Source organism: Bos taurus, chromosome 20, assembly GCF_002263795.3.
Source record: "Bos taurus isolate L1 Dominette 01449 registration number 42190680 breed Hereford chromosome 20, ARS-UCD2.0, whole genome shotgun sequence".
In the NCBI taxonomy this organism is placed as follows: Eukaryota; Metazoa; Chordata; class Mammalia; order Artiodactyla; family Bovidae; genus Bos; species Bos taurus.
The window spans coordinates 49,973,511-49,993,020 of record NC_037347.1 but is presented as its reverse complement, the minus strand read 5'-3'; the positions used below and the strand labels follow the sequence as shown (position 1 = coordinate 49,993,020).

Here is a 19,510-nt window from a genome sequence, read left to right as displayed (position 1 = left end):
AGCAGTTCTAATGAGGTGGGTGAAACTGGAGCCTATTATACAGAGTGAAGTAAGCCAGAAAGAAAAACACCAATACAGTATACTAACGCATATATATGGAGTTTAGAAAGATGGTAACAATAACCCTGCGTACGAGACAGCAAAAGAGACACTGATGTATAGAACAGTCTTATGGACTCTGTGGGAGAGGGAGAGGGAGAGGGAGATGGTGGGAAGATTTGGGAGAATGGCATTGAGACATGTAAAGTATCATGTATGAAACGAGTTGCCAGTCCAGGTTCAATACATGATACTGGATGCTTGGGGCTAGTGCACTGGGACGACCCAGAGGGATGGTATGGGGAAGGAGGAGGGTGGAGGGTTCCCGATGGGGAACACATGTATACCTGTGGCGGATTCATTTTGATATTTGGCAAAACTAACACAATTTTGTAAAGTTTAAAAATAAAAAAAATATATAAAAACAAACCCATAGCCTTGACTAATTGGACCTTTGAAGGCAAAGTACTGTCTCTGCTTTTGAATATGCTAACTAGGTTGGTCATAACTTTCCTTCCAAGAAGTAAATGTCTTTTAATTTCATGGCTGCAGTCACCATCTGCAGTGATTTTGGAGCCCCAAAAAATAAAGTCTGACACTGTTTCCACTGTTTCCCCATCTATTTCCCATGAAGTGATGGGACCAGATGCCATGATCTTCGTTTTCTGAACGTTGAGCTTTAAGCCAACTTTTTCACTCTCCTCTTTCACTTTCATCAAGAGGCTTTTGAGTTCCTCTTCACTTTCTGCCATAAGGGTGGTGTCATCTGCATAGATGAGGTTATTGATATTTCTCCTGGCAATCTTGATTTCAGCTTGTGCTTCTTCCAGCCCAGCATTTCTCATGATATACTCTGCATATAAGTTAAATAAACAGGGTGACAATATACAGCCTTGACGTATTCCTTTTCCTATTTGGAACCAGTCTGTTTTTCCATGTCCAGTTCTAACTGTTGCTTCCTGACCTGCATATAGGTTTCTCAAGAGGCAGGTCAGGTGATCTGGTATTCCCATCTCTTTTAGAATTTTCCACAGATTTTTGTGATCCACACAGTCAAAGGCTTTGGCATAGTCAATAAAGCAGAAATAGATGTTTATCTGGAACTCTCTTCCTTTTTCCATGATCCGTTACTTCTGTCGTGTCCAATTATTTGCGACCTTAAGGACCATATCTTGTTAGGCTCATCTGTCTATGTGATTCTCCGGGCAAGAATACTGGAGTGGGTTGCCATGACCTCCTCCAGCAGATCTTCCGAACTCAGGAATTGAATCTGCATCTCTTGTATCCTATATTGGCGGGTGGTTTCTTTACCACCAGCACCACCTAGGAAACCCTATCTCCCTGGGGCATTTATGAAATAATTGCTTCGGAGTTCCAGATTCACCCTTTGCTTCCTTATCTGAAAATATAGTTGGGTCCTTTAAACATTTGTATTTTGTTGACCGACATGATTTTAAAATTGTCAGTAAAGGAACCTTAGAGGAATAGTGAAGGGAAAATAGGTATTCAACTTCCAGGATCCTTCTCTCAGCATGTTACTGCAGTGCAGTTTCTAGGACATTAAGTTCCTTCAGTAAATGACGTTTTCAACACCTGCTTCCTGCACTGCTGGGTAGCCCATGGCTTAGCCCAGCACAATCTCAAGCTGCTTCTCTATGAATTTCAAGGTATGGCATCTCCTTTTGGATCTCTTTTGCAGAACCACAGTGAAGCAGCTCTAACAACCTCTGTTGGGACAACCTCTAACAGAGGCTCTGTTTCCTCTGACATTCAAAGAGCCAAGGTCACACCTTTTCTATTGAATCTCAGATCTGGGGCTTGTCTGTGAGCAAATCCTCTGTTAACTTCGACCTTCAGAGGATGGGTATAGATAATAGCTATTTACACTTAACTTCCCCCTGTCAAAACTAGGTGTTGTTTCTCTCTTCTAGTAGGACCCAGAATAATGTATCCACAGATGAATGTGCTGTGCTGTACTAAGTCACTTCAGTCATGTCCAAATTTTTTGTGATCCGATGGACTGTAGCCCACCAGGCTTCTCTGTCCATGGGTTCTCCAGGCAAGAATACTGGAGTGGTTTGCCATTCCCTTCCAAGGGGTATTCCTGACCCAGGGATCGAACCCACATTTCTTATGTCTCCTGCAATGGCATGCAGGTTCTAACCTTCACAAACTCAAAATTAAACTCATAAATCAATCCCAAGAATGTTGAAGTTTCTCTTCTGCTTCCTATATTGCTATTCATCCAAAAAAGAAGCTTTACATAAAATTTAGTTTCAGTTAAATTAAACCCTCTCAATTAAGCCATATTCCCGTATAATATGTTGAGTTGTATTCACACACACACATACACGCCCACTCAATCTTCAGGTTTTGTCAATTTCAGGACCATTCTCAAATTTAATATATGTGACAGAAACTATAGGTCATCATTTCTTTCAAAGATTATAGCCTTTTATTCACTTATTTTTTTTCTCATTTGACTCACTTATCCCAATAACTTGCCTCTTTGTTCTACCATCAAACCATTTTAACTAAATCCATCCTGTTGGCATTCAAGTTTTCTACTTTCTCCATAACTATAGCTCAACTTCTGAATGCTGCCTGAGAAAAATTATACAGTTAGGCAGTTTGATACCAAAATAAACTATTGATCATGCAGCTAAACTGAGCTCTCCACAATGCAATTCCAGTTTCACATTCACCATCAAGAATTTTAGAAACTTCTCTCTACAACTTTCAAATCTCCAACACATTCTTCTCTGCTCTTATTGCCTATCACACATAAAATAAAAGCTATTCAGAGGGAGTATCAAAGCATCACTGTCTCCATGAAATTATCAGCTCCATATAGGTTTTTTCCTGATGTGTCCCCATCCCATTTTTTTCATTTTATTGATATTGTAGATGAAGTATCTCAATGTTAGCTTCTTTTAGAAAACCAATTTCTGTTTTATAGCAACATTTATTTCCTTTTCTTACCACTTAAATGATTTCCTCTGAACCCATCCCTTCCCATCAGCATTTATATGTTTTCAAGTCTATACTTTCATAAAAAAAAAAATTCCAACCATGAACACTGACACAATAGTTATCCTCTTCATCTTTTTCATTTTATTCAACATTCTTTTCCTCCTAAAATATCACTGCCATCAAATTTTTCGATCACCCTTAAAAATCTGGAATGCCTTTTCTCTCACATCTGAATGATGGTAGAGATGGTTGGATCTATTTAATTCTCTTCATCCCCACACCAATATTAAAGTCCATCTCCCATCAAATTACACCTGAACTTTGCAATAGTTTCTTCTATTCACTTTAATTAACAGATTCATTTTTGAATTATTTAAATTATCTTAATGAAATAGTAATTATATCATAGTTTCAGTTTAATAGCCTTATATTGTTTCATGATGTTTACAGGGGAAAATACTAGAAATTTAGGATTTAGAAATCCTTAATAATTTCTGCTAAATTTTAATAATAGCTATTTAGAGGCTATTTCAAATTTTTAGAAGCACTAAAATATCTACATTTTCAGTATATCTCTTAAAACTAACCCCTTCTCTCCTTCTCTCCTGTACTTCACTGCATTGAATTCCATTTCTCCATATCCAGTGTTTCTGAATCTTTGATTTCTTCCCCCACACCTGTATATTTGCAAATATGCTTCATTGGGTCCATGTTTATAATTACATCTATTTTATTTTTTCAATAATTAGATAATTAATCAAATTATACTGGAAATATTTTCACATTAAGATACAGTACTATGGAATCTGAGTGAATATTAAGTAAGTGTATGTAAAGCTTTGTTGAATTCTGATGAGCTTGCCAGTTACTCAGCCAAGAAGTCATTTGAACTCTCTTATTATCTGCATCAGACTCCCCAGGTGACAGGGAAGAATCCACCTCTAAGTCAGGAGAGATGCATGTTTCATCCCTGGGTCAGGAATACCCTCAGGAGTAGGAAATGGCAGCCCACTCTAATATTCTTGCCTGGAAAATCCCATGGACAGAGGAGACCACCAGAGTGTCCATGGGGTCACTGAGCACACACACACAGCACATTATCTGTGTCACTTTATTCATATTAAGTTGTTTCTTATTTCCTTTCTTTTTAAATGTGTTTCATATATTTCCATATTTAACTCTTGGCTGAAGATAGAAAACATAAACCATAATGATGTTGGATTATAATAAGTTTACAATAATTCTTCAAATAGACAAGATAACTTTTATTATATCTGTATGTTGCATTCATATTTTTATGTTTTTTTAAAACTATTACCTGGGAGTAAAATTATGCACCCATGAGGTGTTACTATGCCATTTGTGCTTCTAACACTCTCTGTACTATCTCATTATTTATAAATGAAATATAAACTTTATTAAGATGAAACATTTATTTTAGCCAAAAACAGTAAGGAATCCAAACAACAGTCTACGAAGGCATTTTATCTGTGCTAGATATCATACCATATAATTATATTTCAATTTACACTTTATTATATACCCAGTTCCTCTACCTCCAAATAATCCATACATATGCATTATGTATTGCTATATTATTCTTATTTTTCATAGATAATTATTCAATGTAAACAATATACTTTTCTTGCTATAAAATGGCTCAGAGGCTCAGCATTGTCTACCTAAAATATGTATAAATACATTGTTTTCATAATGCTGTTAAAGATTTTATTAAAACCCATTCACAATACAAACTTTAATTAAAAAATTTCCCTATAATTTATAATGTACCACATAAAAATGACAAGAATTCTTAAATTTGTAAGAGGATTTATATGATTACATTGTACTAGTAAAGAAATCCTCCAACCAAAAATTAAAAATTACTTCAAAAGACCATGTTTCTTCTTGCCTTAGGGCTTGCAGTGACTGTTTTCTCTGCCTTGAAAACTTTGCTCAATTCTGCTCCCAGCCTTCACCCACATAACTTCTACTTATTTAGTCTAAACACAAATATTTCCTTTAGCCTTCCCTTGAATGTCCCTCAGTCTCAGTTAGGTCAGTGTATATTTGCCCTGCAATACCTAAAACTGTCTTAAAAATACTCAAAGAAAGCGTAGAGGCACCAAGAGGTCAAAGAACTTATTTTTTTCCCTACTCTGCTTGCCCATCACCTAGCAGATTTTTTTCATGTGAATAAATAAATGGCCTCCTAATTTGTCTACCTGCTTTCCAACTTGTCCCCTATGAATTCTTTCTCTAGTTATCACTAAAATCATCTACCAAAAATACTAATTGTTTACCCAATGACTCCATCTCACCTACAGCAGAAGCTGCCTTTCTGTCTTTTAAAAAATCACTGGGGATATTATTACAGGAGCAGATTCTTAGCTCAAAGTCCCAAAGGTTCTGATTCATCTAGGTCGTTTTCTAAGCAATCTTTGAGACACACTGACTTGTTGAATGAAACCAAAGTTCCTTTGAATGACGCAAACTAATTTTTCATAGTCAGAATTCATACTCAAAACAAAATAGATATTGTCAAGTATAGTCATAAAGTAGTTAGCAATGTTTACTATGATGCTAAATGTTATATGCAAAAATGCTTTCCAACTTTAGATATGTTTAAGAAACCGCATTAAATCTCATTCTATTTGCATACATATTAGCTGATTTTTAACATTCAGTTCAATTGCTCAGTTGTGTCTGACTCTGCGACCCCATGGACTGCAGCATGCCAGGCTTCCCTGTGCATCACCAACTCCCAGAGCTTACTTAAACTCATGTTCATCAATTCGGTGATGCCATCCAACCATCTCATCCTCTGTTGTCTTAGGTTTTATTGATTTTATTTTGACAATTATCATGCTTTTCAACTAATTGTAATAATTTTTGAAATGTATTAGTGTCTCCTGAATATTTTTCTTCAGAAATGCAGTAAGGTGTTTCATATAAACATAGTATTTTAGAATCATTAAAATTTGAATTTAAAATCAAGTTCCTAGTATTTATTATCTGAGACCGCTTGGCTGTCTTGGACTGGAGTAAGATTCTATGGTCTGTCCCCCATGTCCTCTGCCTGCCTGTTGTCTGTGGAAAAACTTTAGCCAAAGAAAAGTTTTAATCAGAGAAGTGAGAAAACGTAGGAACAAAGGAAAACAGTCAAAGGAGATTAAAAAAAAAACTAACTAATCATTATGTACAGTCAAGGACCTGTAATTCCTTCTCAAGGGCTATAGATAATATCTTGAGCAATAATATATGAGCTGTCTTACAGATACTGAGCGCCCCACCATGTGGAAGAAGTTAATTACATGATGGCCAGACTGTAGCCATGACATAACCTGCCACAATTCTGAAAATTGCCCTCAAGAAAGGGAAACAAACTGCACTCCCCAATCCTGGTTGCCAGCATTCAAAATAAAGCAAGTTTCCTTTTCACTAGCCTGGCCTCTTTAAAGGCTTTTGAGCAGTGAGCAGCTGGACTCCATTTTCGGTTTCAGTCTCCACAGATTCTGAGCCTCAGTTTCCACATTCATATAATGAATATAAAAGATAGTATGTGTACTGAATATTAATTATCATTCAGGGAGGAATTACCCTGTATCCAACCTAGTATTGAGAGATTTGAGTTGCAGAGTTCACCATAAGTCCATGTGATCTTGTTCTAGCTTGGAGGCCAAGTTCACATAACTATCTAGCAAGTGAGAAGTACTGGGGATTAAAGTCCCCCAGGTTCTGGTCTTAACACTTCTTGACTGTGAACTCAGACATTTTAAATGACTCCCTACATTTTGGTGTGTTCATCTTCAAAATGGGGAATAGAATAACACCTCCTAAAGGTGTGGTGAGGATTAGAGTAATATATGTAAAAATAGGCAAGCCAGTGCCTTTTAATAAAGAGTAAATGTTAGAAACTTTTATGATTACAACATATATATATATATATATATATATATATGCAAAATTATATTCTCCTAAGGAAAGTTAGTACATTTTATTTGAGAAAACAATTCTCTGTAATTTTAACCTATCAACATGTCTTACAAGCAAAGGCATAGGCTGCCTGTATTCTGGGTTGTTTCTTTCAGGATTTGTTTAATGGATAGCCTTATAAGATAGAGATATTATCTCTTTCCAGAGCAAAAAATTGGTTTATTTACTGTCAGATATTTAAAAAGGGTAGCATCATAGACCATTATAACAAAGAAAACATTTTTTTTTAATGTTTGAAGTTTCTTTCCTGTAATCTTGGAGGATTAGCACACATGCTAATTCTCTACCATTGCTGTCTATATATGCAACACCCTGTCCCTTTTCTCTGCCTCAGAATTCCCTGCTCTCTGCCAGCATCCATGAAACTGCAACAGGCCAAATTGTTAGCTTTCACATAGATAAAGTCTCATATCCTTCACAGTTGTTGACAGTTTCAAAAAAATAGTTAATAGAAAAATGGGCTCCTGGACAAAGAAGGATGAGGAACTTGGGGCCAATTATCAGGATTTGGAGAAAATATATGAAAACATGTAGTAAGTATGTCAACCAAATTGTATAGTCAACCACTGCACAGAAAATGGTCCTTCGCTCTTGGCTGTTCATGAGGAATAACTGAATAGGTGCTTGCAGCCACAATAAGATGTGGATTCAAAGACGGCTATTAGAATGGGGTCTGGTTATTAATCATGCTCCTTTGGATGAAATCTGTCCAATCCAGTAGTCTGACTCAAGTCCATTCCTCTATAAAAATTATTAGTATGGTTCCTCTTTCACTCAATAGTCAAAAGGATGTGCACCTATCCTGAGTATTAACAAAGGGAAATTCATGACTTTTGTGGGCAGAAACCAGTTCATTAAAACTTTGACAGGTTTAATTGGAAGATGAGGGGACAGAGCATGTGATACCTGTTAAGAAGGAGTTGGAACATCCCAGTAGTCTCAAAGGTCAGCACCCCCTGCAATCCATCATGCCAGCTTTAGACCAATTCAAACAGAACTATAAAAAGTCTTGAGTTTTTGTGCTGTGGTTTCTGGCTGCTATAAGAGAGATTTAGCCCACTAGGGAAGATTTCCTTGAGGCAGAAAAACTCCAGTGAGAAATCATGGACAGAGAATTAATTTATGTTCAGGCTCTTACAGCCCCAGTGAGGCATTGGAGAATGACAAACTTACCCAAGGAATTCTAGTTAACAGTTTAAGAGAGTTATGAAAATGGGGCAGCGTATGTCCTGAATTAAGGTAGACCTAAAAAAAAATTACCACTGGATGAGTTGGATGGCATCACCAACTCAATGGACATGCGTTTAAGTAAACTCTGGGAAACAGTGAAGGACAGGGAAGACTGGAGTGCTGCAATTCATGGGGCTGCAAAGAGTCAGATGTGACTAAGTAACTGAACAACAACAAGCTGCTTTAACACTATTAAATGTTTTTCGCCTGGTTTTCACAGGATCACTGTGTACATTCCTGGAACTATATTCTTTCTGTGGTAGTTAGGTACCAATCTGTCTCCTTTCTGATTACACAGCTATTGGCACCATCAGGGTGGTTACGAAAGACATACAAGTATTGAATATTTAAGCAAACACTGCCAGTAGATCATGTGACTCAAAAATATGCATAAATTCATCCAAAATCAGACTACCTTTCCTGTCTAAGGGATGCGTCCAGGGGAATAATTGACTTATTTATGTGCACACTGTAGGCAGTTTTCCCAGAGAGGGAGACATCCACTTAGAAAAGACTATGTGAAATTTATTCTTGACATTAGCTCAAGTGATCAAAGACACCACCTTGACCATGGAAGGGTGTTCAGGTCATCTTCATCTCACCATCAGTGTTATGATAGATCAAAATATTGTCTTGGATTTTCCCTTTGCTGGACAATATGCAATCACTAACTTGAATTAACACCTTGCACCAAGTGGAAAAGTCAATAGAAAGACTTGATGAAGCCATGTGGTTTGTTAAGGTAGATCCTGAATTTTTGAAAATTTTCATTTGAGTAGTTTTAGGACTCCAGAGAGCATATTTTTGGTCAATACTTCAGACAGACATCAGGCTGCTCTTTGCAGTATTGTTAGCAGCAAAATTCATTTAAAAAAATGATGGGACATATTGAAAGAATTTTTGTCTCAGCCTCTGTCAGTAGGATTAATCACAGGATCCAAAGTTATTATGGAAAAATTCACTGGAAATCAAGATGGCTTAGAAACAAGGGGCAGATATCACTGGGCAACAATTTTCAATGGATTTCTCAGGCATCCACATGCCTTGTTACAAAACTTGTCTGACTGTCTTCAGGACTATCTTTTCAAGGATGGCTGTAGAGTAACTTTGGAAAATGGAAATAGTGTGTCTTCCTATAGTTAGAAGGTAGATTTGCTTGCAGTCTAGTATAGCAAGATAATAAAGAAATATCAGGCAGGCTTATGTCTAGTGTAAGAGATCTGATTCCCAAACTAGACTTTCTTCTCCTGTAACACAATGAAGTTCAAGTGTTGATATTATGTGGCCCTGTTAGTGTCACCCTATAGTTGAGGAAAACCTACAGGGTGACAGAAACTCAGAGCAAATACTGGTGTTCTGGCTACTGTTGTTTCTATGAATATCAGATGGTCCTTTGTCTCTGGCTCAAGAGTCTTCTGAAGGAGGACAGTGAAAAAGCTGGCTTAAAACTCAACACTGAAAAACCAAAGATCATGCCATCCAGTCCCATATCTTCATGACATATACATGGGGACAATGGAAACAAAGATTTTATTTTCTAGGCTAAAATTCACTGTGGATGTTGACTGCAGCCGTGAAATTAAAAGATACTTGCTCCTTGGAAGAAAAGCTATGACAAATCTAGACAATGTCTTACAAAGCAAAGACATCACTTTGCTGACAAAGGTCTGTATAGTCAAAGCTATGGTTTTCCAGTAGACATGTATGGGTGTGAAAGTTTGACCATAAAGAAGACTGAGCAATGATGATTGATGATTTTGAATTGTGGTGCTGGTGAAGACTCCTGAAAGCTCCTTGTACAGCAAGAAGATCAAACCAGTCAATCTTAAGGAAATAAACCCTGTATATTCACTGGAAGGACTGATGCTAAAGCTTCAAAACTTTGGCCACCTGATGCAAAGAGCCAACTCATTGGAAAAGGCCCTGATGTTGGAAAAGATTGATGGAAGGAGAAGAAAGGGATGACAGAGGATGAGGCAGTTGGATGGCATCACTGACTCAATGGAAAGGAGTTTGAGCAAACTCTGGTAAATGGTGAAGGACAGGGAAGCCTGGCATACTGCAGTCCATGGGTTCACAAAGAGTCAGACAGGACTTAGCAACTGAACAACAACTGGAATCTTGTGTTTTCTTCTACTTCTCATGAAACTGTGGAAGGGTATACTAGTCAGCTGGCCAGTAGGATGAAATCTCATACCTTTCACAGTTATTGACATCAAATATAACATCTAAAATGTGTGAGGTGAAACTCTATTCCTTCATTACATAGTCTAGGAGAGTGATTATCAACATGGAATTTAAATATAGACTGCTGAGTTCCATTGATTTTAACTTTGTGATATGGGGCAAGTTACACCTTTTTTCTTTACCTTCAGTTTTATAGTAGGCAGAGACCTAAGATAATCTCAAGATTTCTGCCCTTAAGCATGTGCATCCTATTCAGTCCTCTTCCCTTGAGTTCATGAGAGACTTATGAATATAATGGAATTTTGTTCCCTTAATTAAGTAACTATTCAGTTGTCTTTCAGCTATCAAAAAGGGGGATCATCCTAGAGGACTCTACCTAATACGATGAGCCATTTTAAATGTGGCCAAGAGATCAGATGCTTTTGATGGTTCCTAATTGTGGTGTTGGAGAAGACTCTTGAGAGTCTCTTGGACTGCAAGGAGGTAAAACCAGTCAATCCTAAAGGAAAGGAATCCTGAATATTCATTTGAAGGACTGATGCTGAAGCTGAAACTCCAATACTTTGGCAACTTGATGCGAAGAACTGATTCATTGGAAAAGACCCTGATGCTGGGAAAGATTTGAAGGCAGGAGGAGAATGGGAGGACAGAGGATGAGATGGTTGCATGGCATCATGGACTCAATGGACTTGAGTCTGAGCAAGCTCTGGGAGTTGGTGATGGACAGGGAAGCCTGGCATGCTGCCATCCATGGGGTCACGGAGACTCAGACAAGACTGAGCAACTGAAGTGAAGAGGTTAGAGAAAGGAAATCAGATTGATCTGGAGCAGCAGTAGGAATTTTCTTTTTGTTCTGGTAGAGGAGCAGCAGGACAGCTAGTCAGCTTGCCAGGGAAGGTGATGGTGAAGGATAGACAGGCCTGGTGTGCTGCAATCCATGGGGTCACAAAAAGCAGGACACGACTTAGCGACTGAACAGCAACAAAGAGAAGCAGTCATATTACAGACTTTCTATGAGAAGGACCAGCCTCTAACACCTGAGAGCTTCAACCCTGTAACAAGACAGAATTCTATCAACACCTGAATGAGCTTAGAATAGAATCTGAGCCTCTGATGAGAACCACAGCGTTGCAGCACCTTTATTATTGCCAAGTGTGTCTCTGAGCAGTGGATCCAGCCAAGTTATGACCCTCAGACTTCTGGTCCTCAGTTACAGGGAGATAATAAAGTCGTGTTTTTTAAGCTGCCAACTTTGTGATAGTGTGTTACATAGCCCAGAAAGCAAATGCTGTTTTCTTGTATCCCTAAAATGTGGTTAAAAACAGTTATTTGCCTTAGAGGTTCCCTGAGAGGATTAATGTAGTAAATATATGTTAAAATGATTTCAAAAGTGCCTGCACATAGTAAGAACTAAATGAAGGCTGGATCTTATTATTATACATGATTGTTATAAGCTTGCTAACATTTGCTTTTATATCCTAATAATTCTAATTAGGGGCACCCGGATAGAGCAGTTTTTCACTTATATAAGAAAATTCTTGTAACTTTCTTAAATCATTTATAATACACTGTGAAGAAATTTGGCTACAAGTAAAATGTTAAGTGGAAAAACTATTTTTGTTTCTTACAAGCTTCCTGGAACTCTGCAAAGCAGGCACATGCTTAACATGGCCCAATGCAAACTGTGAAGTAGGCAAAGCTGCTCCTTTAGTTTTCAGACCTCTGCATTCCCCTCACCACCCTTTAAAGCTTTTTTTGTATTCATATATACGTATATGTATATCCGTATATGCATATATATATAAATATATATGTGTGTGTGTATATATATATATATAATACCCACACTATTGCATAATTTTAAATTCATGCATAAATGTGACAAAAATATAGATGCTTTCATTTCAGTCTAAATTAACTTCCTTAGTCTTGGGTTTGATCTTTTTCTTCCTACCTCACCACCTTGTCTAAGTGACCTAACCTTCTCAACATCACATGCTCACCTGCATACTCACCATGGAAAGGCTAATATGTATCATCTCTCTCTCTCTCTCACACAGACACACATGCACACAAACACACACATACGGGTTGTCCCTTCATGGTTTGAGAAATGTATTCAAACTGTGCAGGCATGCTAAGTCATTTCAATTGTGTCCCACTCTTTGTGACCTTCTGGACCATAGCCCACCAGGCTCCTCTGTCCATGGGATTCTCTCGGCAAGAATGCTGGAGTAGGTTTCTATGCCCTCCTCCAGGGGATCTTCTCAACCCAGGGATGGAACTCACATGTCTTTTCTGCATTGGCAGATGGGTTCTTGATCACTAGCACCACCTGGGAAACCCTCAAACTATCGATATGATACATATTATTACAATATAATTTTATGAATATATAAGTATAATGAATATGTACTCTCATATACATAGATGCATATATGTATATGTATCTCATATATTTTGCCTTTCTCACTGAATAATATCTCATCCAAATACCTTTTTGCCACCTTCATATCTCCCACTTACATTGCATTTTTGATGTCCACTTTCCTCCTCCCAAAACTAGGCCCATCCTTCCCAGTGGTCTCTTAGTGGGAAGGTGGGCAGGATGCATCATGGGAAGAAGGAGGTAAGGAGGTTGGAGATGACCATTTGGAGCTCTGTGCACTACACATACTTCATGCTGAAGATGTGTCACTGTTAAGCAAGTGAGTGTCTTCAGAGGAGAACCAGGGCATATTCAGTCCTGAAGCCTGGGGTGCTCTGTACATCTTCTTTAGATTAGATGCTGTTGAAATGATCAAGTGTATGGTCCCACGGTCACATTGCAACTCTGAATCTTTTGACCTGGGCAGCCAATGACTCTGATTATAGGGATGACCCATAAACAGAAGATCAAAGGAAAATACTTCTGGTGATCATGATGTTAAGTGACACAACTAATTGTCCAGTTTTTAGGAGAGATAGCCTGATGTGAAGCCCTATACTGATCCATCCATCCTATACTGATCCAATAGTCAAAAGATGGCCAAATTGGTCAGGAATTTAACAGAACGTCTTTAGAAAACTTACTGTCAGGAGGAGAGTTTGGATTTACCCTGTAAGTATTAGTGAGCATCTTTCCTCTTCCAACCTCAAAGGGCTATTGTACCCAAAGTGGCTTATAGCAGCAACAGAGGAAATATATCAGCCCAAATTGTCCTCTCACAGAAATTAATCTGCCGGTAACTAAGTACTAATTGGTCAGCTTACCAACTGTTAAGTTCAGTTCAGTCATTCAGTCAGATCCAACTCTTTACAACCCCATGAACTGTAGCATGCCAGGCTTACCTGTCCATCACCACCTCCCGGAGCTTGTTCAAACTCATTTCCATCGACGCGGTGATGCCATCCAATCATCTCACCCTCTGTCCTCCCCTTCTCCTCCTGCCTCAATCTTTCCCAGCATCAGGGTCTTTTCCAATGAGTCCATTCTTCACATGTGGTGACCAGAGTATTGGAGTTTCAGCTTCAGCATCAGTCTTTTCAATGAATATTCAGGACTGATTTGCTTTAGGAATGACTGGTTTGATTGCCTTGCAGTCCAAGGGACGCTCAAGAGTCTTCTCCAAAACCACAATTCAAAAGCATCAATCCCTTGGAGCTCAGCTTTCTTTATGGTCCAATTCTCACATCCATACACGACTATTGGAAAAATCATAGCTTTGACAAGATGGATCTTTGTTGGCAAAGTAATATCTCTGCTTTTTAATATGTTGTCCAGCTTGATCATAGCTTTTCTACCAAGGAGCAAGTGTCTTTTAATTTCATGGCTGTGGTCACCATATGCAGTGATTTTGGAGCCCATGAAAATAAAGTCTGTTACTCTTTCCACTGTTTCTCCATCTATCTGCCCTGAAGTGATGGGACTGGATGCCATGATCTTTGTTTTTTGAATGCGAGTTTTAAGCCAGCTCTTCCACTCTCTTCTTTCACTTTCATCAAGAGGCTCTTTAGTTTTTCTTCATTTTCTGCCATAAAGGTGGTGCCATTTGCATATCTGAGGTTATTGATATTTCTCCCAGCAGTCTTGATTCCTGCTTGTGCTTCATCCAGCCTAGCATTTTGCATGATGTACTCCGCATATAAATTGAATAAACAGGGTAACAATATACAACCTTGACGTACTCCTTTCCCAATTTGGAACCAGTTTGTTGTTCCATGACCAGTCCTAACTGTTGCTTCTTGACCTGCCTACAGATTTCTCAGGAGTCAGGCAAGATGGTCTGGCATTCCCATCTCATGAAGAATTTTCCACACTTTATTGTGATCTACAAAGTCAAGGGCTTTGGCATAATCAAGAAAGCAGAAGCAGATAGGACTTGACTCAAGTTTACCAAAGCCAACCCTGTGGGAGTCACTCAGCCACCTTGTGCCAAAATGAACACAGCAACTTCCTATCATGAAGAGACAGTGCTTTCTCCTTAGAAAAGCAAACCACTGAATCTGATAAAAAATTTCTTCTCCTCCATGTGGTGTTTCTGCTAACCTCACCACTTGTGAATTTATGCCACCATTTATGGCATCACCGTGATATTTCACTTAAAGTCACTTTTGATAAATATCACTCCATTATGGACTAATGGATATCCACTGTGATGACTCTCAGAATTCCTACTCCTGGCAATATTAGACATGGGTTAGATCCCTGGGTTAGGAAGATCCCCTGGAGGAGGGCATGGCAACTCACTCCAGTATTCTTGCCTGGAAAATCCTACAGACAGAGGAGCCTGGTGGGCTAAAGTCCATAGGGTCACAGAGAGTCAGACATGACTTAAGCTACTTAGCATCCATCCATGCATGTAAAGAGAAATTCTTCAAATTTTTTATCATGAATCCTGGAGATGTTTTGATGTATGTAACTTAATTAAAGATGCTGATTTCAGCATATAGAATAAGAAAAGTTGATTATAAAATAGACTGCAATAAACTAAAAATGAAAGAAGTCTTTGAAATATACACACATATATGTGAAAACATCTTAAAATATATATTTCTATTAATTTTTAGTACATGCAAAACATTAAATACATGTCTACTTAAAAATAGTAGTAACTTGCTTGAAATACTTATGTTATACCTATAAGTTTCCATTTTTAAATATATTTTCCATAAGCCTAATCAATGCTATGAATTTGAAGCTTTTTGTCTAAAGAAAAGAACACAGTAAAAGAAAGAGCAGCAAGAAGAATAAGCCTGACTGTGTAAGAAGGAAATCTAAGAAGATTAATATAAAAACAAAATCCAAAAGACAAATTTCTGAGATCAAGGGCACCTAGGAGGGCTGGATTATCTTTAAAACACCTGGGGCTGCACAAAAGCAAGAGTCCTCATTCTCTGAGAATATTTGCTTGTTGCAAGGGTATTTCTTGAGCAATGAAGGATAACTGTTTAATAAAAAATACAAGTTAAAATTGTCCTAGGAAACTACATCTATCCCCAGAAGTTTCTCCCCAGGCCCTATCATTATTTAAACTCCCTCCTCTCATCCTTCCCGTCTACTGACTTGACAGACCTAGCATTCTATATTGAATTTTTCTTGTTTTCTTCTCTCTACTTAATTTAGTCTTTCTTAGCCCTGTTCATCAGAGAAGGAAATGGCAACTCACTCCAGTATTCTTGCCTAGAGAATCCCATGGACAGAGGAGACTGGTGGGCTGCTGTCCATGGGGGTCACACAGAGTCAGACACGACTGAAGCAACTTAACATGAACGCATGCATTGGAGAAGGAAATGGCAATCCACTCCAGTGTTCTTGCCTGGAGACTCCCAGGGACAGGGGAGCCTGTGGGCTGCAATCTATGGGGTCGCACAGAGTCAGACATGACTGAAGCCATTTAGCTGCTGCAGCAGCAGCAGCAGCCCTGTTCATATAAATTGGTTATTAGAACCATTGGTTGTCATGAGGTTAAATAAATAAGTACTAGCCAATTTAGCAGTCACATGGCTCACTCATCCTTAATTCAGTCAGACATTTTGCCATTCCAGAAGGTCTTTCCAACTCATTATTTCCTCAAGAGATTACATGATATGAAATGATAATTTAAAATAGATATAAAAAGAGCTATGAGGGAAGTCAATCACCTAAAAACCAGCTGCTTAGAAATGGACATGGTTAAAGTGTGGATGAAGAGATTCCTTCAGCTGTTCTTCTGTGGAATGTGACAGAACTTGGATTGGGACCTTCTCGCTCACTCCATAGCTAACAGTCAAACCTAAATCAAAATGAGAACAAAGGTCTCAGGTACAAGTGTTCTTAAGAGAGCTACTGAGGATTCTTCCATTCCCCATGGGGGAGGGCAGTTGAACAGGTGAAGGAAGAGGTCCCCAAAGCAGAGGAGTCCCTAAACCAGGACAAGAGTCTCCCCTGCCCAGACAGCCACAGAGTTTAGAGGGTCTGCTCTGACCCTGGTCAGAGATAACTTGCCCCCTTAATCACACATACACACACACACCCACACACACACAGAAACACACAGATACACAAATACACACACACACATGCATTGGTCCTCCAGTATGTGTTTTAAGAATATTTCCATATAAAACTTAAGGCCCATGTTAAGTCACAAACAAACTAAAAAAGAAAAAATAAAGTTTTATTGACAATAAGGAAGAGACACCCTCCCTCCCATTTCTTAGAGCATTCACTTTAGAAAATGCTTATGTTCTTAGTCACTTTGAGATATGCATAATATTTTTAAAGGCTAAATAAACCTCTTGCTAGCTTTATTATCCAGGGAAGTCCTTCTCAAGTACCTGGAACCATCTCTGCAATATAAATATTAAGGAATACACTATCTTCTGGTCTCTCATTCCCAGTTGCAACACTACTCATATCCTGTCATAAGGATATGAGAAGTTTGCTTCTCTTTTGGCAAAAGCCAATAAAATAACACAGATGGTCACCTCAACAAGCAAGTGATTTTAGGATGAACTGCATATGACAAATAGTATTGTCAGGTCCTCTTACTTGAGGTCTATATGGTTTGCTTTGAGGACATGTATGCATGGGTGATGTCATCTTGGCTACATAAAAATTCCTTTCATTTTGAAAATCTTTTATAGAACTGCCTGCAATGCAAGCCACACTCCAGTTTAATATATATTCAATGTTTAAACTGTTTTCTCTCTCTTCCACTTTAGTGGAGAAGTTTTCTGGGTTCGGAGGAGATCTTGTTTTTAATTAAAGTTCTCAACTGCCCAACTGACCATTTCCTGGGTACTTTTCAATAAGTTGAAACCACATGTAATTTTTAGGAAAAAGTCCTCATACCTGTATTAAGTTTGAATGAGTCCATGTTGCTTCCCAGGAGCTTGCCTGGTGGCTCAGCAGTAGAGAATCTGCCTGCAATGCAGGAGATGTGGGTTTAATCCCTGAGTCAGAAAGATCCCCTGGAGAAGAAAATGGCAACCCACTCTAGTATTCTTGCCTGGAGAATTCCATGGACAGAGGAGCCTTGTGGGCCCCAGTCCATGGGGTCAGAAGAGGTAGATGTGACTTAGCAACTAAACCACCACCACGAACATGTTGCTTCCCACAATCTGATGTCCCTGGGGCACGTCACAGAGCCAGGAGCACAAGCCTAAGCACACTGGGTGCCCAAAGACTGTCTATTTGGGAGAACTTGTTCACATGCATGTGTTTTCTTATATTCATGAGGCCCCTCCACGTGGTGGAAGTCACCTCAGTGTTAGGAAAGGAAGAAAAGCCGTTACCTGGCACAGAGGGGCTCTCTCCTCCCCACCTTGTGCCAGCTCTTGGGCGCACAAGAAGTCTAAGTTCTCAGTCAGTCTTGCAGTCCCAGATTCCTGTAAAAGCCCAAAGGTGGGAAGGGAGAGTTTGTGTAGGACACCAGAGAGTCAGATATTTCCTGGCCCTGACCGGAAGTAAGAAGAAACTTCTTGATTTCTGCCTTTGGACTCCTTTTGACGTCCCTGAATGGTGGAAGAGGAGTAGTAAATGGGAAATCATTGAGGCCTCAGGAAGGAATTGGAAAGAGCCCCTCCACATGGTGAGCATTGACAAAGGTTTATCCTAAGGATTTCCTAAGTGAGAAAGGGAGACTGAGACAGCCAGTGGTGTGGTTTGTTGCTTTCCTTATCCTGATTTATTTTGTCTTTATGCAGACATATTTATTACACTAGAAGAAGAGAATATAATCTTTATTCACAGCCATCTTTCTTAAAATGAAACTCTTAACTATTTGACACATGATTGAAGGGATTCAATGTGACTATTGCACATTAAACAATACTGTAAGGGCAGACCTTTCAGAAAGAACCATCACAGATATGAGGAGCCATCCTTGTGTGAAATAGAGTCCAAAAGTTCTGATGTTTCAAAAACAACAAGTTCTCCCCAAGGAGGATATTGAGGGAGGAAGAGCAATGGAGAGACACTCCTTGAGGGAGCTTGATATGCAGGCCCTGGTGCCATGGCTGCTAAGACAGATTAGAGCCTCATGACATGTCCACAGGTTTAGGAAGAAGGTGGCTATATTACTATAATATATAAAGACCTAATAAGAAAATATAATGAAATCCATGCCCCCAAACCTCCCAGCCCTTCTTTGAGGGTGTACACAAAAAAAGCCTTGGTTTTTACAGTGTCCACCTGTAAAGGAGTCAAGAAGCTAGAGGAGGAGGTAGGAGCATAAAGCTGCCCCAGTGACCCTGACAAAGACACACAAAACCCACCCAAGAGTTGGTTTATGTCAACAAGGACCTACTGTCCAGCACAATGCTATACAGTAGCCTGGATGGGAAGGGAGTTTAGGGGAGCATGTATACATATATATGTATGGCTGAGTACCATCACTGCTTACCTGAAACAATCACTATATTATTAACCAGCTATACTCTAATACAAAATTAAAGGTTTGTTTGTTTGTTTTTTAAGAAAAGTGGATTCACACAATACTGATGAGTTTAGGAGAGCCATGGTTGCACTGTGAGGTGTGTTGTCAGTGAGACAAGTGGCCAGGGCAAGCTGAAATGATTCAGAGAAAACCACACACCACCCTGTCTGTTCAGAGAAGACATA

General features: G+C 38.9%; 1 pseudogene; it reads left to right on the top strand.

The window, feature by feature from the left end:
• Positions 1–18,122: 18,122 nt before the first annotated feature.
• The window catches only part of LOC100138884 (histone-lysine N-methyltransferase SETMAR-like), a 90,784-nt pseudogene continuing 89,396 nt past the window's right edge, over positions 18,123–19,510 (top strand).